Source organism: Loxodonta africana, chromosome 15 (genome assembly GCF_030014295.1).
Source record: "Loxodonta africana isolate mLoxAfr1 chromosome 15, mLoxAfr1.hap2, whole genome shotgun sequence".
Classification (NCBI taxonomy): domain Eukaryota; kingdom Metazoa; phylum Chordata; class Mammalia; order Proboscidea; family Elephantidae; genus Loxodonta; species Loxodonta africana.
In genome coordinates, this window is record NC_087356.1 from 68,034,348 (window position 1) to 68,059,789 (window position 25,442).

General features: G+C 45.2%; 1 protein-coding gene across 2 annotated transcripts in view; it reads right to left on the reverse strand.

The window, feature by feature from the left end:
* The window catches only part of LOC100670762 (olfactory receptor 8G50-like), a 74,885-nt gene extending 56,444 nt beyond the window's left edge, over window positions 1–18,441 (reverse strand). For both annotated transcript variants that reach the window (XM_064268923.1, XM_064268922.1), the window contains exon 1: window positions 18,364–18,441. The gene's annotated coding sequence lies outside the window, so the exon portion shown is untranslated. The remainder of the gene's footprint in view (window positions 1–18,363) is intronic.
* Window positions 18,442–25,442: the final 7,001 nt, after the last annotated feature.

Below are 25,442 nucleotides of genomic sequence, written 5' to 3' on the forward strand. Positions count from 1 at the left end.
TTTCCAGCTACAACATCTGCGACCAGCGCCTGATCCGTAAAATCTACATGAATCTGCTAAAACTCAACCACAAAAAGACAAGCAAACCAATTAAAAAATGAGCAAAGGATATGAACAGGCATTGCACTAAAGAAGACATTTAGGTGGCTAACAGATACACGAGGAAATGCTCTCTATCATTAGCCATTAGAGAAAAGCAAATCAAAACTACAGTGAGATTCCATCTCACTCCAACAAGGCTGGCACTAATCCAAAAAACACAAAATAATAAATGTTGGAGAGGATATGGAGCGATTGGAACACTTACACCCTGCTAGTGGGAATGTAAAATGGTACAACCACTTTGGAAATCGATTTGGCGCTTCCTTAAAAAGCTAGAAATAGAACTTCCATAAGACCCAGTAATCCCACTCCTCGGAATATATCCTAGAGAAAAACAGCCTTACAGGAACAGATATATGCACACTCATGTTTACCGCAGCAGTGTTTACAATAGCAAAAAGATGGAAAACAAGGTGCCCATCAATGGACGAATGGATAAATAAAATATGGTATATTCACACAATGGAATAATATGCATTGAAAAAGAACGGTGATGAATCTGTGAAACATTTCATAACATGGAGAAACTTGGAAGGCATTATTCAGAGTGAAATTACTCAGTTGCAAAAGGACAAATATTGTATAAGACCACTATTATAAGATCTTGAGAAACAGTTTCAACTGAGAAGAACACTCTCTTTTGTGGTTACAAGAGTGGGGAGGGAGGGAAGATGGGAGCGGGTATTTACTAAACAGATAGTAGACAAGACCTGCTTTAGGTGAAGGGAAGGACAACACTCAACACAGTGGAGATCAGCACAACTGGACTAAACCAAAGCAAAGAAGTTTCCTGAATAAACTGAATGCTTCCAAGGTCAGCGAAACAGGGACAGAGGTTTGGGGACCGTGGTTTCAGGGGATATCTAAGTCAATTAGCATAATAAAATCTATTAAAAAACATTCTGCATCCACTTTGAAGAGTGGTGTCTGGGGTCTTAAATGTTAGCAAGCGGCCATCTAAGATGCATCAATGAGTCTCAACCCACCTGGATCAAAGGAGAATGAACACCAACAACACAAGATAATAACGAGCCCAAGAGACAGAAAGGGCTACATGAACCAGAGACTACATCCTGAGACTACATCATCCTGAGACTACATCATCCAGAAGAACTAGTTGGTGCCTGGCCACAACTGATGACTGCCCTGACAGGGAACACAACCGAGAAGCCCTGAGGGAGCAGGAGAACAGTGTGGTGCAGACCCCAAATTCTCATAAAAAGACCAGACTTAGTGGTCTGACTGAGGCTAGAAGGGCCTGGTGATCATGGCCCCTAGACCTTCTGTTGGCCCACGACAGTAACCACCCCCGAAGCCAACTCGTCAGACATGGATTGGACTGGACAATGGGTTGGAGAGGGATGCTGGTGAGGAGTGAGCTTCTTGGATCAGGTGGACACTTGAGACTATGTTGGCATCTCCTGCCTCGAGGGGAGATGGGAGAGTAGAGGGGCTTAGAAGCTAGCAAAAGGGTCACGAAAAGAGAGAGTGGAAGGAGGGAGCCGGTTGTCTCATGGCGGGGGTAGAGTAATTGGGAATATGTGCAAGTTGTATATAAGTTTTTATGTGAGAGACTGACTTGATTTGTAAACTTCCACTTGAAGCACAATAAAAATTATTTAAAAAAAAATGTTCAGTGATGGTAGCCAGACACCATCCAGTTCTTCTGATCTCATGGCAAAGGCGGCAGCTGTTGGACCTTGTATGACTGATTGCAAGCTTTTAAGACTACAGGCACTATTCAGTGAACTTGGGAGTGCAACAGAAGCACTAACCACGTTATCAGGCCAATTAACTGAAATGTCACATGAAACCAGGACCCTAAACCTCCAAACCAAGGAACCAAATCCCAAGAGGTATATGGTTGTACCTAAGCAGCTCCAGAAGCTATACTTCTTTTTTTTTTTTTTTTTCTGGTCATTGTTATATCTATCACTCAATTTTTGCCAATTTTACTTTTAACAGGTGTACAACTCAGTGATAGCAATTGCATTAATAGGTTGTGCAACCGGACTGTTGATGCAAAAATTTTTGACAAAATTTTAGCAAGTAAAATTATGACTAAACAAGTGTCTTAGGCTGTGTTCTCTAGGGAAGATTTATACCAATAAAACATATAAATATATACAGAGAGAGATTTTTATCAATTCATGTAGCCACAGGGGCTGATGAATCCAAGACCCGCAGGACAGAGAGAAGGGCTCTTGCTCACAAACGGCAAAGATAGACAAATCCCAAGATCGCCAGACAAGGCAGCAGGAAAGCAGCTAGCTCAAGTCCAGGGAACCAAGGTCAGAAGAACAGGCGCCAGCTGCAGGATACAGAGCAAGCAAAAGCCCACGAGCTCCACCAGAATGTCTATGCAGGCCACAGGCCGAATGAAACTCCCTTTCAACTGGCTGGCTACTCACAACAGATCCCATCAGATGTGATCACATTCTATCAAATCTCATCATGGAAGTCATCACAACATCATACAGCTGCCAAACCACTGAGATCATGGCCTAGCCTATTGACACACAGCCTTAACCATCAAGACAAGGTTTATTGCAGAAATGCAGGTTGTTTTAACATTTGAAAATAAGCACTCACCATACCTGCTGGTGGAGGACTGCAGGCTGGAGGTAGAACAAATACCCTCTTCAGAGATTATCAGCCCAAGAATTGTTTGGCTGTCAGACCAGTCTCACTGAAAGGCCTTTTCAAGGAAACACAGAAATCCTGGGGTGTTACAAGCATATCACAATATCGAAAGAAGCCAAGCAGGTAACGTAAATGTGTAAAATAAGGGTAGACGGTAGAAACGCTGGGTCCTGGGACTGAATTGGAAAACGCCTACCTTGCCTAAAGATTTCCAGAATCCAGGCTGAAAAGAAAACAGCACAAAAAACTTCTCCAGTCAAACAGCATGCATCCAGAATAGATGAGTAGATCTAACCACGAGCAACTAGTTTGTGGCCCTTAGTTGAAAGTGGCCACCAACCCATCTCTGCAGGTAGTCATCTCCCTGAGGAGGCAAAGGCTGGAACATCTGTAAGGGCAGCTCTGGGAAACCAGGCCTTGGACAGGCCTCCAGATGTGAGGCTCATTCCTCCGCCTCCATAGAAGTAGTGTTTACAATCTCTTCTCAGGCACACAGCCTGGAGGCATCCCTTTCTTGTTCCCACAATGTCATTTAAAGATACTGCTGCTTTGGTCTTTTCCTGTCACCACAGCCTTGGTCCCCTTCCTGCACCTCTGATTACCAATCACCCATTACTTGTAACATCAAAGCTCTCCATTTCCAAGCCTTAACCTGACTCTGCCTGCCCTAACCTCTTGTGTACTTTCAGGTAAGTTTCTAGGACAAGTGAAGGAGCTGGTGGAGGGTCCTCTGCCCTGGCTACTCTTTCTTATAAGGTGCCCTGTGTGCTTAAACACTCAGTTTCTGGAGAGTTTCAGACTGTTGTAACAGAGAGAGCTGAGTCATCAGGCTGGTGTAAAGTGTGGACAGTGGAGAGAGAAGGGGAGCGTAGACACTGCCTGTGGCCTGGCCATGGCATCTTTAGTTGCAAGCTCTGAGACCCTCAGAGGTAACCCGATGCCCTCATCTACAGACTGAATCACCACATAAACTTCCCTAAGACAGCTATAGGGCTTTGATGCCACACCTGCTTTATGACACGGGAGGCCTTTGTGATGCAGTCGATGACTGTGAGGTGGAGATGACAAGGCTCAGTGCTGAGAATCATTAGGCACCAGTATCCTGGATGCCTAGAGAGAGGGAGGACTGGTCTCCTCAATGTATTGAGGCAAGACCATGTTGTGCCCTACTTTCCTTTGGTGGCATGCTGGATATCCCTTATATAAATATGCCTCTGTTTTCTGCCTTATAATAAATATTTGGCAAATAAAAAAGAAATACCATGGATTCAGACTGGAATCTAACAGGAGTGCCCATGAGGTAGGGAAACACCCTGAACACTATTGATCTGTTAAGTCTCAGACAAGAAGCTTTTAAACCCCCAGTTTCTCTCCTTAGCCTGCTTGAGAGTTTTTTTTTTTTTTTTTTTTAATCAAACCTTCAGTTATTCTTGTATAGTCATTTACTTCTTAGAGCCTAGAACAATCCCTTGCCAGCCCTCCATGTAATGTACTCTAATTGAAACGCCAAGGACATTAGCTGACTTGGGTTGAGGGGTCAAAGATATAAAGTCTACCTTACTGGAGCTCCCAGTTTGGGTGATTTTTCTAGTTGGTGGTTCTTTAAGGCCTTTGTAAGCTGAAGCTTTTGGCTACTGGAACCATTCGCCCTTTAATCTGTTCCACTCTTCCTCCTGTGTCATCCTAAGCCACCCACAGAACTCCTAGAAATGGGCTATAAGGCATGGAGTCTGGAAGAGCCTAGAAGTGAGTCAAATAAGCAGAAAAGAGAAATGTTGGGGTAAAAAAGGGGGACTAAGGAAAGGAAATGTAGTAAAAGTATAAAATATAGAAAGGTATATAAAAGGGATTAGAAAATGTTTATTGGTTTTATCCCATTTTGGGCATGAAAAGAAATTTGTGTCAAAGCTTCACATTCTAACGCTTTTTGTCTTTAAGCAACACCAAAGGGTCAGCCAAAGGGCTAGAGATGCTCCTAAAAGAGGTAAGGTCCCAGTCTCTCCTCTGATTCCCCTTCGCCGTGAGCGAGGTTCTCACGGATACTAACCCTATCCCTTGGTGCCAGGAGCAAGCTACTCTAACTACTAAAGGCTGAAGTTCCCCAAATTGACAATTTCTTATAGAAACCTCCTTGGATAGGAAATCAGAGCCTGGACATGTCCAGATTTCTCTACCTTAACCTGCTGGGAATGAGGAAATAGGACAGAGGTCCTTAACTGTGTTATTTACTAGTTTTTATGACACTGTGGAAGTCATTCCATGTCTCAGTCTTATTATCCATAAAACAGGCATAACACTGATGATCCTGCTGCACTCACACTGTGATTGTGAACATCAAATGAGATTAGGAATGAGATACATAGTGTAAATGTTTAAGCTATACACACACATGCCTTGGAGCCTGACTCTTGAAGCCTTTAGTCTCCTTTACTGAGAGTCCAAGGCCTCACTACTAGCTTCCTATAGAATGCCCCTACCCTCTCCTGTCCATGTAACACTGTTTCCTGGTTCTTCAGCTAGGAGACCTTCCAAGGAAGAAGCTGAAAAGCTCCAAAAGGGTCTCGCTGTCCCAAAAAGGTGATCTCTTGCTCTCTGTCCTTTGTTGTCTCCCAAGTCCCAGCCTGGGCTGTGATGATTTCTCAGTTTGGCCAGGGACAAGGAAGAGGAGAGGGACAATGCATGGGAGGGAACCATACATGAGACAGGCTGGTTCACTGGTTGAGAGAGTTGCCAGGACAGAAGTGGTCAGACATCACAGGAGAGAACAGTCTCCCAATCTGCTCTGTGCTAGAGTCACATTATTCCTGGATTTCAGGTCTGACTAGTACGTAATTTATAAAAGATTCTACGTGAAGTGGAACTCAGCAAGGAGACACGTTATTCGGCCTAGAGTCTGGATTTTGGATAATTAAGTCATCACTGTCATATTCCTTTTGCTTCTACATCCTTTCAAAGGCAGACTCCTCTGAGTCTGTCTTGGCCTGGAAACATAGGGAGGTCACTTACTAGGAGTCTTCAGACAGAAGCCTGTCATCTTATCCTCCTAATAAGATCTCCAGAGGACAGGACTAGTCCCCAAGAGATGCTGTATATAGCACCCGGGACAATCCACAGTCCCTAGAATACAGTATTCGCACAAAGATGTCATTATCCACAAACATGGATAACGGACATTGTTTTCATAGCCCCAAATGAGACTGACTCTAGGTTATACTTGGTGATGTGCCTGGTGATGGCCATTCTGCTAACTACCTGACATCCTCACCTGCTTTGTTCCCTTCTAGTTCAGCTTCTCAACAGAGTTCAGCAGAGAATTCACCCTACCTCCCAGTCCTATCTGAGGGCCCTGGCCACCCAGCAGCTGTCTGAGACCTTGCCCAACAAGACCAAGAGCCTCAGCTCAGCCAGGCCTAAAAATGTAAAAAAATGGAAGATTCCCAGGGGTAGGCCCAGGGCTTACAGGCCTAGGGGAAAGGAAAGGCCAATCCCCCAGACCACACTCTTCCAAGGAGGCAGATGACACTGCATCAGTAACGGTTGCCATGCGTCCCTTTCCAGGCAGGCCTGGCTTCCTCGAGAAGGACGTGTGTTGCAGCTCCTATATGCAGACCTCTACTATCCGGTCTCCAATGCCATGGCTCTGGACATTCAACAATTGGTGACAGGTAAAAACACCCTGACCACCCCTACTTCGGCAGGGACCTCACAACACTCTTCTTGCCTACAAATTCTGTCCATCTCTGGAGTGTCTAAGCAGAGTCTGCAACTGCGTTCCAAGAACTCCAGAGAACTTTTACCGGCATCCGTAACCTCCACACTGTTACAATTAACGGATCAGAAATCCTTAACCCAGACGGCTGCCCCATCAACCGGTGTGGTCATCATCCAAGATCACTGGGATGAACACCTGCAGCTAGGGAACGGATTTCAACTGCCAGATGTGCCCAGGAACCCAGGAACTATACCTTCTTCAAGCCTTGGGGAGACCAGAGTTCCTGTGAACCAGCAAGAGATGCTGTATAGCAACCACAAATTTTTCCATGGGAACCAAGGCCAGCAGCCCTTGAGATCCCATGTCTCTCTGCTGTTCCTGACCACAGACCTCACGAATCTGACACATGCTATAGCCATGCATACGGTCACAATCTTTCCCGCCCACCTCCCATTACTCAGTCCTGAACTTCTCAGGTTTCTTGAGGTCCATGTAAAAAAATGGATGCATTTCCAGAGGTGGGGACGCCCCAGGCATGTGGAAGAGTCCCTGAGGCAGCTTATGAATGATAATTTGAATGCTTGTGTTGAAACAACTGGGACCATTTCCCACAAGACTTGGGGTTCCTGTATGCTCAGCCAGCCTACTCAGGCCTTCTGGCTTTTTAAATGCTCCATCAGGGACCAAGACCAAAGCTGCCACTGCCAGAAAACCCTAAGCTCTCTGGCTCTGGCCTTGCCCTCTCCAGCCCTTAAAGTTCTAAATAGCCTCTATCCACAGCCTGAGAGACAGGCTGAAGACTCAGGTGATCATCTGAAGCAGAAGCACAGCCAGCAATTCTGCAGCTTCTCTTGTCTAACCAGTGAGTCCCTGCTTGTCACTGACATTGATCGTCTGAAGCAGAAGCACAGCCAGCAATTCTGTAGCTTCTCTTCTCTAACCAGTGAGTTCCTGCTTGTCACTGACACTGAGTTTCAAGGGATTTCCACAAACAGGTACATACCCCAATTTCCCTTGAATGTTCTTTTTTTCTTCCATGAGCACTCCTTCCTCCGGCTCTTGCCTAATAATCCACCCCAGTCAGCTTCACCTTCTTCCACATCTGTCCCAAATTTGGTGTCTCCAACTGACCATCAACGAAACCAGATCAATATCCCATTTTGGGCTCTGGCCAAGTTCAAAGTGTTGGAGTGGAACCTGCTGCAGAGGCAGCTCCAGGTTAGGTGGGAATTGCCAGCTGCTTTCAAGAGATCTCAGTATGCCCAGAGTCTCATGCAATATAAGACCGGTGACACAACCCAGTCTCCAGAGACCCTGAGATCTTCCTGGTCCAGGAAGCCCATCTCACTCCTCAGGGGGGAGCTACCCTTCTTCCCGGACCATGCCCAGAGGCTGCTGGAGTTCCACCTCCAAAAGCAGTTAATTCCCCAGCACGGTGGCATATCTCAGAGGATCAAGCTGTCCACTGCATTGCTCCTGTCCCCTGCTGACCAACAGCCTCTGCTCTTGAGCAGTAAAGCCTTGGACAATGTGAATGTTCCCTGGTCTGTAGCCCCAGAGGTCAGTGGGGTTAGTGACATGACCTCACTCACATTGGCCCCGGTGTTAGACTCCATGCCACACTTGCTCACCCAGACCAAAGCAATACTGCAGAACCACATCAATTCCAAATGTTGGCAGACCCTCCAGGGCACTGTCACTGCCCATATATTTATCTGCCAGGACCGTGGAATTCTGGGGAGTATGGAGGTAGCTCAGCACCCCTGCATTCCAGAAAACAAGCTCTTAGAGCTGAAGGCAGCAACTGATCCTGAGATATATCAGAAAGTTATGCCCTCACAGACCTCACCAGGTGCTGTCATTGACCACACTAAGCTGTCCAGATCCCTGACCAAGGGACCCATGGAGAAGCTGGGAACTAGCTTACAGGACAAACATCCAGCCTTCCTGTCAGGGCTGCCTGATCTCTATTATTTGGCTCCCTCCAAGGCCACAGGCCTGCCAATCACTAGCCAATCTGAAATTGCAGAGATAATGCCTGAGCCTGTTGAAATCACACCAGAGCCTCTGACTGAGATGATCTCCTACGAAGAACAGTACATAAGTCCTGGGACAGGTCTTCAAGACGACGAGACTGGTGCAGATGGTGCACAGGAGTTCCTTGCTGAAGTGCAGGAGGAACAAACAAAGGAGATGGTGCATCTAGAAAGTCAAACAGATGCTGCTATTCTAAAGGCACTCAAAACACCCATCTTGACCAAACTAAATTTCCATCTGAGAAAAAAGGTCCTAGAAATACAGATGGGAATTCCCATAAAAGCAAGGGAGTCTCAGAACCAAACTGTAGTAGTCTCAGAGAAATTACCCACACAGGAGGCATCTGGGAGTCTAAACAGTGAAGGGAAAACATGGCTCCAGAAACTCCACATCCCACCAAACAGTCCATATGCCCCAGATCCAGAATTGATCTGCCTCAGAAAACAGCCGATTTTTGAGCTAAAGACAGTACACGAGAGAAAGAAACAAGGCAGTTCCAGAGCAGGGCCCCATGGTTCTACGCACTGGGTCTCCAAGATCTCACATCTCAGCAGGGACATGGTAGATGTCCAGGAGCTTTGTGCTCAGCTAGAAACCAGAGTGAACAGCTCCAGCCTGGAAGAGGCCTGCTGCCCTGAGTCCCCAGAACCTGGCCCGACCAAGGACTCAGCCCAAGGACCCACACTGGCAGAGACAGATGCTTATATTCCAAAGGCACTCAAAACATCCATCTTGACCAAACTAAACTTCCATCTGAGAAAAAAGATCCTAGAAATACAGTTGGGAATTCCCATAAAAGTAAGGGCATCCCAGAACCAATTTGTAGCAGTCTTAGAGAACTTACCCACACAGGAGGTGCTTGGGAGTCTAAACAACCAAGGGAAAACATCCCTCCAGGAATTCCTCATCCCAATAGACAGTCCACATGCCCCAGAACACGAATTAATCTGCCTTAGAAAACAGCTCATTGTTGAGCTAAAGGCAGTACAGCAGAGGAAGAAACAAGCTAGTTCCAGAGCAGGGCCCCATGGTTCTGCCTGCTGGGTCTCCAATATCTCACAACTCAGGGAGGATACCGCAGATGCCCAGGAGCTTTGTGCTCAGCTAGAAGCCAGAGTGAACAGCCCCAGCCTGGAAGAGGCCTGGTGCCCTGAGTCTCAAGCCCCGAGCAAGACCAATGACTCAGCCCAAGTACCCACACTGGCAGTGAAGAAAGAATACCCACGGAAACTGAAACCACAAGGGGACACTACAGAGTGGAATCAAGGGTTTGGGCTGCCCTCACCCACAGAAAACAGACCACCTGCTGAAGACCAGAAGCCAGCAGGGTTATCTGTGAACAGGACACCCCGAGGTCCCTGGCAAAGGAGTGTGAGCTTTGATATTACAGCCCCCTTTTGTCAACAGAGTCCTCAGCACTGTCCTCCGTTTAAGCTCCCAAAACTACCTCCAGGGGCTCTTGGAGGGAAAAATTCTGAGAAGAATGATGTGGAGGACAGTGAAAGCAACCTGAATGTCATTACAGAACCAGGCAGGATTCCTGGGACTGCCCAGCCTGTGGTGCCCCAGGCTTCACAGGGCCGGTCTTCGCTGGGCCCACTAATTCAGGGTAAGCCTTTGCAGGACAAACCTTTGGGGAATGAGATCCCAGAGGAGGGAATGAGCCTAGCCCATACTCAGAAGAGCCCTGGCCTTCCAGAAGCTGGCTTAAGAAATAAGGTGAAGTGCATTTTTAGCTGTATCCATTCCAAGACAGTAGATGAGAAATCCATGTTTTCCGCAGAGGAGAAAGTGACCAAAATGCGAAAAAATCGTCTTAAGAAGAGCCTGGCCCCAGCCAAAGGCCTGTGGGACAAGCTAAGACAGAGAAGACAACAAAGGATCCGAAGCCCAATTTCTCCCCACTGAGAAACAGGTGAGCCTGGCCTTCTCGGATGGCCTGGAGGCCCCGGACAATCAGCTCTGGCACTACTCTCATCATCTTTGCTCTGGCTCTATGCTGGGCCACCTCCACAGCTGCTTGGCACCATCCTTGAGAGGCTTGTGCCACCCAACCTGAGAACCCACCGTACGTCCTAACCCTTACTTCAGAGAAAAACACTGCTTTCTTCAAGAAGATCCAGTTCATTCAAATAGTCTGTAGGGTATCAAATCCCTGTATTGTCATTTTCTTTAATGTACAGGTTGTGCAAAGCATAGCCCAAATATATCCCTAGGCAAAGATACATGCCTGCTTGTTCCTTCTTGTCTCCTTGTGATATGTTAAAGGTTGAGCGGGAGGTATACAGTCTTTTCTATCAGAGAATAACCTTCAACCCACAGTTCAGATGTGTTAGCATTCCACGTAACTCCTCCCAGCCCTATCCTGGACTGTGGATAAAGGGACTTGAGTAGAGAAGGCAAGGCCCTTGTCTAAGGTGCACTGAGGGTAAAGGTCAGGGTGGAGTTCAGTCAAAGCTTCCCATGATAATCTTGAACCCCATGACAACAGTACTGACAAGAAGGAGTGGTCTGGAAATCAATGCATTGTTTGCCCACCCATAGGCAAAAATCATTAATTGATGGCTGATATATATATATGCCTGCAATCTGGAAGGTTTTTAGGAGAGTGCCACAGTGCTTCCTCCTTGAAGAAATACTATCTCTCTATTCGAAAAAGCAGTTTCTATGACAGAGGTCAAAACCAAAATACAGAATCTCCCCTTTCTGCTCCCTGGTTGGTACTAACAAGATCTTTCAAACAATCTGGGAGCCTGCTGTGGCCCTGTTGCCTGTTTCCCATCTCCAGTGCCTCTCAGCTACATGGAAGGAATGCCTCCTAGAATGAAGATCAGAGTAGAAGGTAGAGAGGTTTGTCCCCCAGCCCTAAGGCTGCCAGGGAAGGAAGCCAGTAGGGAAAGAATGTAAATGGTAGTATGAATACCTGGGACAGCACACCATGCTCCTGACCAGGGCATGATAATGGAGAAAAGCTGGGTTTTTCGGAATGAAAAAAAGTCCAGAGCCAGAAAGTCAACCCAAAGCCTGAGTGCTCTTGGTGGAGGGAGGTAAGCAAACTCTGAGGTTTATGAGCCTGACAAAGAACATGGGCCTAGCGATGCAGAAAGAGGGCAGATGTGGCATCCTAGCCTTCAGTGACCAGTGAGGTTTGGGGCCAGGAAGAAAGAACTGGGAAACAAAAAGACAAAGAGGTTGCCCTAAGCATGTGGGATAAAGACTACTATTTTGGCCACCACCTAGTAGCCTTCAAAAGGTACCATCCCTGTGTCCTCCTCTGACCTACCACAGAGAAGCCAAGAGCTGGAGAAAGAGCAGGAAATGTGGCTTCTTGATGATGTGGTACAGGGGACTGTGGGATACCCCTGCCTCACTGGTTCCTAAGGAAAGCCAGGATCACTCACCATCCCATCAAACCAGGAGGAGGTGGTGGCTGCACTCACTTCCTCTATAGGATTCCACTGCTTAGCACAAAGTGTCCACTGAGAGGATGCAGAAAAACCAGGATGGGAAGAAGAATGGATGTATTCCTGTTGAGAATGGTGATTCTGTGCCTAAAGCATGGGGTCCCAGCTCCTATTGTGGCCACCAGAGGAGGCAGGCACAAGCCCTAGGCCTGCCATGCCAACATTTTCTACGTATTTTACTAATGCATCCCCGAAGGAGATCAAAGGAGGTCTTGTGGCAGGCATATCCTCCCTGCCTGGTGGGAGTTGGATAGAGAGCCACGGAACAGAGAGAGAAACAGAGGAAGGCAAGAGTGAAGGGAAGTGACTCAAAAGGGTCAAAACAGCGTCAGGTGGGAAGCAAGGGTTAGTGTGCACACATCCTGACACACGGTGGAGCAGGTCCTTCCCGTGGTCCCCGCAGCCTCCTACCTGCCCCACCCCAGCATGGGCTCATGATGCTGACCAAAGTCCTGTGCCAAAGGGCTGGGCCAGTGAGATGAGCTGGAACCAATACCTTCAGGATTATGAGTTCTCAGCAAAATCAAGAGCTGAGAAGAGACAGGGTGAGAGCCTATGAACTCATGCACGATGTTGTTGAGTGGATGTAGCTTTGCTCATCATATCCCACAACCCTTGCACAGCCCTTACCTTTCTCCTCCCCCCAGAGCTCGGGAGAGTTAAAATAAGAGCAAAATAAATGCTTTAGGGCAGGGCACAAACTCCAAAAATGTAATATACCCCAGAAGGGGTGGTAGATGCTTGGAATACATCACTGCTTGCTCGGGATCTTTGGAGTTCATCGCTGGGCCTTTGACGTACCATGTCATGGTGAACAGCCCTGACCTTCTACAGCCCTTCCTTTGGGCTTTCTGGGTGTCTGGGTGAGTACTTGAGAATTCTATAAACATAACTTAGGGTACTGAGTAACAGCAGTAAGAGAAGTATGTCTTCTCCAAACATCATTCTGCCTGTGAATCGCTGAGTCCTTGAGGACAGGGACCATGCCTGACTCATTTTGTACATGCTCACCCTGTCCCATCCAGGGAAGGACAAAAACACACTGAGCACAGGAGTGAGAGGGTAAGACCCCACTGAGATGCTATTTTCTGCACCACGAGAGAGGTCACTGGGCCTCTGCTCTTTTACTGGCCGTCAAGCCCTAATGCTCTACCTGTGCTCAGGGGCCTATGGCATTAGCCAGGGCTATCATGAAAGAAAGGCCAAGAAGGTTCCTGTGTCTACCGTAGGGATAGGAAAGGAGGAAGGACAATCTTGAGCTAGAGTGGACAGATGGAGAAAGGGCACCATGCAGACAGGTAAGGTGCTGGGAGACAGTACCGAATCCCTGACACACCTGGCTGGGCTTGCTAAGAGATGTCCATTCTCATCCCCAGAGACACTGAGGTCAGGCCCCTGAATACTTGGTCTGTATGAGAGCACAGGGGAAGAGGGGGCCCTGAGAAGGAGACAGAGAAAGATATCCATTCGAAGAAGGAGGGATGGGTTCTGCCAACAGCCTCCCTTCCCCGATTTGTATCTCTCCTCCACAGTAACTTCTCTGGGTCCATGGCCAGGCAAGGGGCATGCTGGGGGCTTTCCAGAATGTTTTACTTCCAAGGTCAAGCCTGTACAGAGGCCACAGGGTCAGGACCCTGGGCAGATAGTCTTATCCGTGGAAATCTAGACCACAGGAAGGGAAACCTATCGTTGAGGTAAATACTACTGGCAGCTGCGGTACACTGAGGGGTGGGAAGGATGATTAAAGACAGACGTCAGACTAGGATCTCACTACACACAGTGAATAACACATGGACACACAGACATCCAGTCACACATGTACATAAAGAGAAAGACACAGATTCAAAGATGCCACACAGAAATACTACAGAGTACGAGGAAACTTTGACTAGAAATACACATCTACATAGACCAGGGAACCCCCTGGGTCGGAAATACTCAAGTAGACACAGGCAGAAATACACAAGCACATACAAAGCTGACTTGCACACATAACAAAAAGATACAGCCCCTCTTGTAGACTCACAAACACATATGCAGTCCAAATTCATCCTTCAAAGCCCTTTTCCTCTATAAAGCCTCCTAGGCCACCTCAGAACCAGGCCTGCCTATCCCTCCTCTAAACTCTCCTTTGTAATTTCTGTTTCACTGCTTGTTCTTTAATAGAGACAGCAGTGGATTCACACGCATACCCCTGGTCTCACCAACTACTCTGCATGCTCTTAAAAAAATGTCAAGGGCTTGCAGTAGATCTACTGCCCTCATCCTTCACGTATGCACCCATCTCCACAAGGGCCACCAATTTACCACTGCCTCCATCCCTGCAGGGCCCTGCCCCCCAGCCCCTTCAACACAGCAGATAGACACACCTGCCAAGGGCACTCTCAAGGCACCATGAAGATGCAGGCCTTGGTTGCCCAGGAGGGAGGCCATGACGCATGGCATGACTACATGTGTAGTTCTAACCCAAATCTTAATGTTAACCAGGATTCCACACCTGTCAACCCTACCCCCTACTCCACACCTATTTCCAGGGACAACTCTAAACCCGCAGTGCTTTTAAGTGCAAACTTTGGAACAACTGTACCTCAGGAAGGTAAGAAATGAATTCTTCCAAAAGCCTGAGTGAGCTTGGAAGTGGATTCTTCCACCTTCAAGCCTCCAGATGAGAACACATCCTAGTGAACACCTTGATTGCAGTCCTGTGAGACCATAAGCAAAGGACTAAGCTAAGCCCTGCCTATACTCCCGACTGCAAAAAATATGGCATAATAAATGGGTGTGGTTTTAAGCCACCAAGTTTGTGGTACGTTCTTACGCAGCAGGAGATAGGGAAAAAATAGGGAAAGAGAAGGCATCTAGGGAACCCTTCTCCTTCAGCTCTCTATAAAAATAAGTAGCTCTGGAGGGTCCACAGCCTTCCTAATAAGCCATGGCTCCCTTGTGCTGCATGTTAAATGGAAAGTAACCTTGAGTGCCTTCACCTGATAATTGATATGAGAGTGGCATATGTTGGAAAAAGCTAAAAACAACAGCAACAACAAAACTGACAGTGATCTTGCAGAAGCAGGTGGGAAGGTTTTCCCCAGCAGCAATAAAGTTATGAAAACTTGAAAAAAAAACAGTAGGTTTAACAGGAAGCTCCAGATTTTCTTTGAGCTCGGAAGGGAGGAACAATCTAAATAGGATCACAAGGAGAAAATGTTCAATAAATATTTGTTGAATAAATTTTGCAAAGATGATTGGAGAAATCAAAGTGCTTACTTGAGATCATAGTGCCAGTATCCCCAAAGGGGCTCATCAGACCAAATCTTCAGAACTTGTTTCTAGAAACTACACAGTCACCAGCTCATCATATGCACTCTGCTTCCTCAGAGGTGGAACCTAAGTTGTGAATCAAGGCTAGGAAGGATAAGAACAGGTAACCCATATAGTAGCTATAGGTGATTTCTCTGAGCATAGGAAGAGCTGCTAAGTTTGGGGATTTAGCCAGTTTCCACAACCACAATGATAAGAAGAGGTCAACATCACCTGCATTTATGCGATATCCTGTAGCACTCTGTCCTGGCCCACAGGAAAGCAGCTGACCTAAAGGCACTGTTAGGGATTGAATTGTGTCCCCCAAAAATGTGCATCAACTTGGCTAGGCCACGATTCCCCGTATTGTGCGGTTGTCCTCCATTGCGTGATCTGATGTAATTACCTCTGTATGTGTTATAAATCCTAACCTCCATGATGTTAATGAGGTAGGACACAATCTATAGGACTTGGTCGTATCTTGAGTCAATCTCTTTTGAGATATAAAAGAGAGAAGCAAGCCGAGAGGAGGGGGACCTCATCACCATCAAGCAAGAAGAGCAGGAGGGAAACACGTTCGTTGCACCTTAGATCCCTGCACTGAGAAGCTCCTAGGCCAGGGGAAGATTTATGACAAGGACCTTCCCCGAACCTGACAGAGAGAGAAAGCCTTCCCCTGGAGCTGGCACCCTGAATTTGGACTTCTAGCCTCCTAAACGGTGAGAGAATAAATTTCGCTTTGTTAAAGCCATCCACTTGTGAGATTTCTCTTATAGCACCACGAGGTAACTAAGACAGGCAGTAACCAAAAACTTGAAAATGCATCTCTTCTGTCCTGGATTTGATCTGGAAGAATGTAGCACAAGCAACACTTGTATATAAGGGTAAAAGTTTGCAAGGTAGCAGACAATTGGCTTCTAGAAGCATCGGTCTCAGGAATAGCAACTTCATCTAACACAGAAGACCAAGGGACTTTGGGAAATCAGCATAACTGGAACCTCTAAAAAAGTTAGTATACACCCACAGACATTCTGAGAGCACAGTGCACATCTGGGTGATTCAGATCAAATGAAGCTACAAGTGTGGCCAGTTTACCCAAAGGTTATGGACAAACTAATTTGATAGAGTAACGGCAGGGGGACTAAGAATGTGACTGCCAGAAGAGGGAAAAACAGTAACTAAGTGTCAGTGTCACCTTTGAAAAGGCATAAAACCAAAAAACAAAACAGTGGCCATCAAGTGGATTCCCACTTACGGTGACCCTGTGTGTTTCAGGGTAGAACTGTACTCCGTAGTATTTTCAAAGACTGTGACCTTGCAGGAGGACATCGCCAGATCTCTCTTTTGACATGCCCCCAGGTGGATTTGAACCACCAACCTTTCAGTTAGTACCTGAGTGTTTAACCATTTGAGCCACCTAACCCGTTGCCATTGATTCCGACTCATAGTGACCCTATGGAACACAGTAGAACCGCCCCATAGGGCTTCCAAGAAGCAGCTGGTGGATTTGAACTGCCCACCTTTTGGTTAGCAGTCGAGCCCTTACCCACTGCGCAACCAGGGTCCTTGAGCCACCCAGGGACTCCATAATATACGTTAACTCCTATAAGTGCACTGCAAAGCTATAATTTGCCCCTTATGGCTCAAAAACTGGCAGTAGATGAACTCAAGAGCATAAAACATTTACTTCTTTAGCACAGTGCCTGGCAAGTTGGTAGCACTTAGTAAATACATCTGGGTCTCTGAGGTGATTCCTAGGAAAGGGGGAAGGGGATGAAGGAGGAAGTTGTAATGGGAAAGATGATCATGTCTCCAGCTGGACACTGATGGTCTTGGTTCCTTGGTCCAAAGCTTGTCAGCAATTTCTGACAGAACTTGGCCATTGAGATCTAAGCGTGGAGTGGCTGATGATATTCCTAATAGAAATGAGAGTAAATCAATCTGGGAAATGGCAATACCAGAAAGGAAGCAGCTCTGCTTGAAGACAGATATGTGAAATTGGGAGATAAAAGATTTTGAAACTAAAGAGATAGGAAACTTTTTGCATAAATAAGATCCATTTAGGGGCAGATACGGGAAAAAATAAATGTGAAGAGTGCAAGAAATGGGCCTAGGGAGGTCCTCTCTTTTATGTTTTCAGGGGGAGAGTGTCACATGTGGCAAAGCAGAAGAATAAGAATGTGATCAGAGAATATGTGGAAGATCAGAAGCTGAAAAATCCAGGCAGTAAGGATTTTGGTCAGCTTTGAAACGAATATATTCAAATGGAACTGCGGTGAGCTATTCTCTCCACATTTATTTCCTTTACAGATAGTGTTTTTGAGAAGATTTACAGCAACCTGCTGACATCCTTCACTTCCATGCTGGAACTATTTGCAGAATATTTGTGATTGGGCTAGAATTAAACCGTATTCTTAGGATCTGTATCATCTTAATATTCACCTAACAGACCGGGCTTGGTTTTTCCTCTCACTGCTTAATCCCCAGGAAGGCCACTGCTACTGAGGAGGGTGTATTAGTTACCTAATGTTGCTTAAGAAATTGCCCCAAAACTTAGTAGTCTAAAACAAAAAATACTATGTGGGTCAGGAATTTGGGAGTGGCTTAGAAGGGTGCTCCTGACTTCCATGAGGCTGCAGTCCAGACATCCGCCAGGGCAGCAGTCATCTGAAAGCTTGACTGGAGCTACAGGGTCTGCTTCCAAGTTCACTCACATGGCTGAGCGCCAAAGGTTTTAGGACCCCAACACGTGAGCCTATCCATTGAGCAGATTGAATATCCTCATAACAGGGCACTCTCTTCCACAGAGGCAAGTCCAGAGGCCGCCCTTGGGGGTCCGTAGTTACACTGAGGAGCCCAGGGGGACAAATACAGAGAGACTCCTGGGGAGGCTCCGTTCACACAGGGGTGCTCCATGGGGGCGGCTCTCCAACCCTCCTCAGGAACTCTCTCGAGGGGCCAGAAGCAGCAGACACATAGGATCACTCTCCTACACAGGGGCACCTTGGGGGCGGCCCCCATACAAACACCTCAGAGTCCCCGGAGGGCCGCCCGCAGCCCTACCCCTTGGGGTGCCCGCCAGGTCCCGGTGTCCTCGCTCCCGCTTACCGGGATGGCCGGGTGCGGGACGCGGCTCCGAGGCTGACGGGCTCTACACCGCGGGCCTCCCGCCTTCATTGGCCGCTCGGCGGGCCTGCGTACTGGGTCCCAACGCCGGGAACAGAGGGCGCAGGCGGAGCTGCAGACTAAGCGGGCGGCGGCGTCAGGGCGCGCGCCGCAGCACACCCACCCACCCCGCCCCCCGCCGCCAGCCGCTGCGCCGCGCGCGCACGCCCCTCCCCGGCCCAGCTGGCCACCGGCGCTGGGGAGCGAGGTGCTAAGGGACCGCTGGAGGGCGGCCGCCTGGCCGGGACTCGGCGTCGCGCTCCCATGAGCCCTCGGCCCAGGTGCCGATGGGCGTCCCCAGCGAGCGCCTGGCACTGCGGCGGGGGCACTGAGCCAGCCTGGCCGCCTGGGGCAAGGTCGGTGTGGGTCCCAAGGAGGCGGCCAAGGATGGGGGGCGCCGCAGGGGGCCGAGGCCGCTCACAACTCCTGCCCACGCCAAGGCTAGAGCGGCGGTCTGGTGTGTCTTGCCGCGGACATCTGCCTGGGGGTCGAAAATTACTCTGTCAGCCGCCCAGGCCGGTGCCCTACTTCCCCCCCAGACTCTGCTGCCCACCTAGGCTTCTGGGCCACTGGTCATCGGGCGCTTATCTTCCAGAATGCCATCCGCCCCCCCATCCCGAATGCCAGTGCCCAAGAGTTCGCTGTTTTCTGAGACTGTTGGTCTTCCATCTCCAGCAATAAACCCATACCCTATTGTAACCCACTTTTTGCTGCAGCAACCTTGCCCCTCTGCAGTTCTGAGAGCTATAAAGTGCATTGCATTAAACTAGATGCTTTGAAAAAACTGGGAGTAAAAAAAAAGGATGTTAAAAGTCTTAAGCCCTTAACACAAACTATAAAGCAGTAATTGAAGAAATACAAATAACGCTGAGGACCTTTTTATTAAATTTATATTTTATGTATATTTTTAAAAAATTGTTGTGCTTTAAGTGAAAGTTTACAAATCCAATCAGTCTCTCACAGAAAAACTTATGTACACCATGCTATATAGACTCCCAATTGCTCTCCCCCTAATGAGACATCCCACTCCCTCCCTCCACTCTCTTTTGGTGTCCATTTTGCCAGCTTCTAACTGCCTTTACCCTCTCATCTCCCCTCCAGGCAGGACATGCCAACATAGTCTCAAGTGTCCATCTGATCCAAGAAGCTCACTCCTCACCGGCATCCTTCTCCAACCGACTGTCTAGTTCAATCCATGTCTGAAGAGTTGGCTTTGGGAATGGTTCCTGTCCTGGGCCAACAGGACTGGGGGCCATGACCACCGGGATCCTTCTAGTCTCAGACCATTAAGTCTGATCTTTTCATGACAATTTGGGGTTTGCGTCCCACAGTTCTCCTGCTCCCTCAGGGGTTCTCTGTTGGGTTCCCTGCCAGGGCATTCATTGGTTGTAGCCTGGCACCATCTAGTTTTTCTGGTCTAAGGATGATGTAGTCTCTGGTTTATGTGGCCTTTTCTGCCTCACGGGCTCGTAATTACCTCGTGTCCTTGGTGTTCTTCATTCTTGTTTGATGGAGGTGGGTTGAAACCAATTGATGCATCTTAGATGGTGGCTTGCTAGTGTTTAAGACCCCAGAGGCCACACTCCAAAGTGGGATGCAGGATGTTTTCTTAATAGATTTTGTTATGCCAATTGACTTAGATGTCCCCTGAAACCATGGTCCCCAAACCCCGCCCCTGCCATGCTGACTTTCAAAGCACTCAGTTTATTCAGGGTACTTCTTTGCTTTTGGCTTAGTCCAGTTGTGCTGACCCCACCTGTATTGTGTGTTGTCCTTCCTGTCACCTAAAGTAGCTCTCATCTACCATCTAATTAGTACATGCCGCTCTCCCATCCTCCCTCCTGCCCCCCTCTCATAACCATCAAACGATATTTTCTTCTCTGTTTAAACTATTTCTCGAGCTCTTATACTAATGGTCTTATACAATATTTGTCCTTTTGCAGCTGACTAATTTCACTCATCATTATACCTTCCAGATTCCTCCATGTTATGTAATGTTTCACAGATTCATCACTCTTCTGTATCGATGGTAATATTCCCTTCTGTGAATGTACCACAATTTATTTATCCATTCATCCGACGATGGGCACCCTGGTTGCTTCCATCTTTTTGCTATTGTAAACAGCGCTGTAATAAGCATGGGTGTGCATGTATCTGTTCGTGTAAAGGCTCTTATTTCTCTAGGATATATTCTAAGGAGTGGGATTGCTGGATCCCATGGTAGTTCTATTTCTAGCTTTTTAAGGAATCACCAAATCAGTTTCCAAAGTGGTTGTACCTTTTTACATCCCCACCAAAAAAAAAAACCACCAGAAGTGTATAAATGTACCAATCCCTCCACAGCCTCTCTAACATTTATTATTTTGTGTTTTTTAGATTTGCGCCAGCCTTGGAGTGAGATAAAATTTCATTGTAGTTTTGGTTTGCTTTTCTCTAATGGCTAATGATCATGAGCATTTCCTCATGTGTCTGTTAGCTACCTGAATGTCTTCTTTAGTGAAGTGTCTGTTCATATCTTTTGCCCATTTTTTAATTGGTTGTTTGTCTTTCTGTAGTTGAGTTTTTGCCGTATCATGTAGATTTTAGACATCAAGTGTTGATAAGAAATGTCATAGCTAAAAACATTTTCCCAGTCTGTAGGTAACCTTTTTACTTTTTTGGTGAAGTCTTTTGATGAGCATAGGTGTTTGATTTTGAGGAGCTCCCAGTTGTCTAGTTTTTCTTCTACGTTGTAAGGAATGTTTTGTGTACTGTTTATGCCATGTATTAGGGCTCTTAACGTTGTCCCTATTTTTTCTTCCATGGTCTTTATTGTTTTAGATTTTACATTTAGGACTTTGATCCACTTTGAGCTCGTTTTTTTGCATGGTGTTAGGTATGGGTCTTGTCTCATTTTTTTGCAGATGGATATCCAATTATGCCAGCACCATTTGTTTAAAAGACTGTCTTTTCCCCCATTTAACTGTTCTGGGGCCTTTGTCAAATATCAGTTGCTCATATGTGGAATGATTTATATATGAATTCTCAATTCTGTTCCATTGGTCTATGTGCATGTTGTTGTACTAGTACCAGGCCATTTTGGCTACTGTGGCTGTATAATAGGTTCTAAAATCTGGTAGAATAAGGCCTCCCACTTTGTTCTTTTTCAGTAATGCTTTACTTATCAGGGGCCTCTTTTCCTTCCATATGAAGTTGGTGATTTGTTTCTCCATCTCATTAAAGAATGTCATTGGAATTTGGATCGAAGTGCATTAAATGTATAGATCGCTTTTGGTAGAATGGACATTTTTATAATGTTAAGTCTTCCTATCCATGAGCAAGATACGTTTTTCCACTTATGTGCATCTCTTTTGGTTTCTTGCAGAAGTGTATTGTAGTTTTCTTTGTATAAGACTTTTAGATCTCGGGTAAGATTTATTCCTAAGTATTTTATCTTCTTGGGGACTACTGTAAATGGTATTGATTTGGTGATTTCATCTTCGATGCTCTTTTTGTTGGTGTAGAGGAATCCAACTGATTTTTGTATTTTTATTTTGTATCCCCGATACTCTAGCTGAACTCTTCTATTAGTTTCAGTAGTTTTCTTGAGGATCCCTTAGGGTTTTCTGTGTCTAAGAGCATGTCATCTGCAAATAGAGATAATTTTACTTCTTCCTTGCCAATCTGGATGCCCTTTATTTCTTTATCTAGCCTAATTGCTCTGGCTAGGACCTCCAGAACAATGTTGAATAAGAGTCATGATAAAGGGCATCCTTGTCTCGTTCCCATTCTCAAGGGGAGTGCTTTCAGGCTCTCTCCATTTAGGATGATGTTGGTTGTTGCCTTCGTATAAATGCCCTTTAATATGTTGAGGAAATTTCCTTCTATTCCTATTTTGCTGAGAGTTTTTATCAGGAATGTGTGTTAAACCTTTCCAAATGCCTTTTCTGCATCAATTGATAAAATCATGTGATTCTTGTCTTTTAATTCTGTGATGGATTACATTAATTGTTTTCCGAATGTTGAGCCATCCCTGCATACCTGGTATGAATCTCACTTGGTCATGGTGATTTTTTTTTTTTTTTTTGATATGTTGTTGAGTTCTATTGGCTAGAATTTTGTTGAGGATTTTTGCATTTAAGTTCATGAGGGATATAGGTCTGTAATTTTCTTTTTTTGATGTGTCTTTACCTGGCCTTGGTTTCAGGGATATGGTGGCTTCATAGAATGAGTTTGGGAGTATTCCGTCCTTTTCTGTGCTCTGAAATACCATTAGCAGTAGTAGTGTTAACTCTTCTCTGAAAGTTTTGTAGAACTCCGCAGTGAAGCCATCTGGGCCAGGGCTTTTTTTTTTTTGTTGGGAGTTCTTTGATTACCTTTTCAATCTCTTCTTTTGGTATGGGCCTATTTAGTTGTTCTACCTCTGTTTGTGTTAGTTTAGGTAGGTAGTGTGTTTCTAGGAAATCATCCATTTCTTCTAGGTTTTCAAATTTGTTAGAGTACCATTTTTTATAGTAATCTGATGCCATAGTTTTTCTTTCAGTTGGCTGTGTTGTCATATTGCCCATCTCATTTCTTATTTGAGTTCTTTGCTTTCTCTCCTGTTTTTCTTTTGTCAGTTTGGCCAATGGTTTATCAATTTTGTTGATTATTTCATAGAACCAGCTTTTGGCCTTGTTAATTCTTTCCATTGTTTTTCTGTTTTCCATTTCATTTAGTTCTGCTCTATTTTTTATTATTTGTTTTCTTCTGGTGCCTGAGGGTTTCTTTTGTTGCCCTCTCTCTCTTTTTTTTTTTATTTGTTCATGTGGTAGGGATAATTCTTTGATTTCGGCCCTTCTTTTTGGATGTGTGCATTTATTGGTATAAATTGACCTCTGAGCACTGCTTTTGCCATGTCCCAAAGGTTCTGATAGTAAGTGTTTTCATTCTCATTGGATTCTATGAATTTCTTTATCCCATCCTTAATGTCTTCTCTAATCCAGTCTTTTTTGAGCAGGGTATTGTTCATTTTCCAAGTGTTTCATTTCTTTTCCCTGCTTTCTCTGTTATTTCCACTTTTATACCCTATGGTCAGAGAAGATGCTTTGTAATATTTCATTGTTTTGGATTCTGCTAAGGCTTACTTTATGACCTAATATGTGGTCTATTCTAGAGAATGTTCCATGTGCACTAGAAAAGAAAGTATAGTTGCTTGCTGTTGGGTGGAGTGTTGTGTATATGTCTATGAAGTTAGGTTGGTTTATTGTGGCATTTAGATCTTCTGCGTCTTTATTGAGCTTCTTTCTGGATGTCCTGTCCTTCACTGAAAGTGGTGTGTTGAAGTCTCCTACTATTATTTTGGAGCTGTCTAGCTCACTTTTCAATGCTGATAGAGTTTGTTTTATGTATCTTGCAGCCCTATCATTGGTGCATAAATATTTAACATGGTTATATCTTCTTGGTGTATTGTCCCTTTAATCATTATACAGTGTCCTTCCTTATCCTTTCTGATGGATTTAACTTTAAAATCTATTTTGTCAGAAATTAATATTGCCACTCCTGCTCTTTTTTGATTGTTGTTTACTTGATATATTTTTTTCCATCCTTTGAGTTTTAGTTTCTTTCTGTCTCTAAGCCTATGGCATGTCTCTTTGAGGCAGCATATAGATGGATCCTGTTTTTTTTTACCCATTCTGCCATTCTCTGTCTCTTTATTGGTGCATTTAGTCCATTTATATTTAGCGTAATTTTAGATAAGTATGAACTTTGTGCCGTCATTTTGATGTCTTTTTTGTGTGTTGTTGACAGTTTCTTTTTCCCACTTAATTTTTAGTGCTAAGTAGTTTATATATTGCCTTCTCCTCATATTTGTTATTGATTTTGTTTCTGCCGAGTCTCTAGTTTTTGTCTTCTATTTTATTTTGATATGTAGAATAGTTTGTCTCCTTTGTGGTTACCTTAATATTTACTCCCATTTTTTCTAAACTTAAACCCAACTGTTGTTTCTTTATATCACCTTGTCTTCCTCTCCATATGAAAGATGTACAACTTCATTTCTTAGTCCCTCTTTATTGTTTTAATGTTGTCTTCTTTTATGTAATAACATTGCTATTTCCCAGTTTTGAGCATTTTTTTTTTTCTTATCTTGATTTATTTTTGTGATTTCCCCGTCTGGGTTGACATCTGATTGCTCTGTCCAATGTCCTAGTCTTGGGTTCATACCTGATATTGATTTTCAAAACAAAGAAGTATTCCTTGTAGTTTTGGTTTGGTTTTTATGAATCCTCTAATCTTATTTTACTGGGTTTGGGTAATCTTTTTATCTGGAAATGTCCTAATTTCACCTTCATACTTGAGAGACAGTTTTGCTGGATATATGATTCTTGGTTGGCAGTTTTTTTCCTTCAATGCTTTATATAAGTCATCCCATTGCTTTCTTGCCTACATGGTTTCTGCTGAGTAGTCAGAGCTTATTCTTAATTACTCTCCTTTGTAGGAGATTTTTCGTTTATCTCTAAAAAAAAAAAAAAAACCTGTTCTTAAAATTCTCCCTTTAGCTTTGCTTTTGGCAAGTTTGACTATAATGTGTCTTGGTGACTTTCCTTTAAAACCTGCCTTATGTTGGGTTCAATGAGCATCTTGGAAAAATATCTTCCCATCTTCCATGATATCAGGAAATTTTTCTGTCAACAAATCTTCAGCAATTCTCTCTGTATTTTCTGTTCCCTGTTCCGGTACTCCAATCACTCATAGGTTATTTTCTTGATAGAGCCCCACAAGATTCTTAAGTTTTCTTCTATTTTTTAAATTCTTTTATCTGATTTTTCTTCATGTATATTAGTGCCAAGTACTTTATCTTCAAGTTCAGAAATACTTCCTTGCACTTGACCAATTCTACTCCTCTGCCTTCCTATGGAATTGTCTAATTCTGTAATTTTATTGCTAATCTGCGTTTCTGATTGCTGTGTGTCTATGGATTTTTCCAGCTTATTAAATTTTTCATTATGTTTCTGAATAACGTTTTTAATTTCTTCAACTGGTTTAGCTTTGAGTTCCTTGGC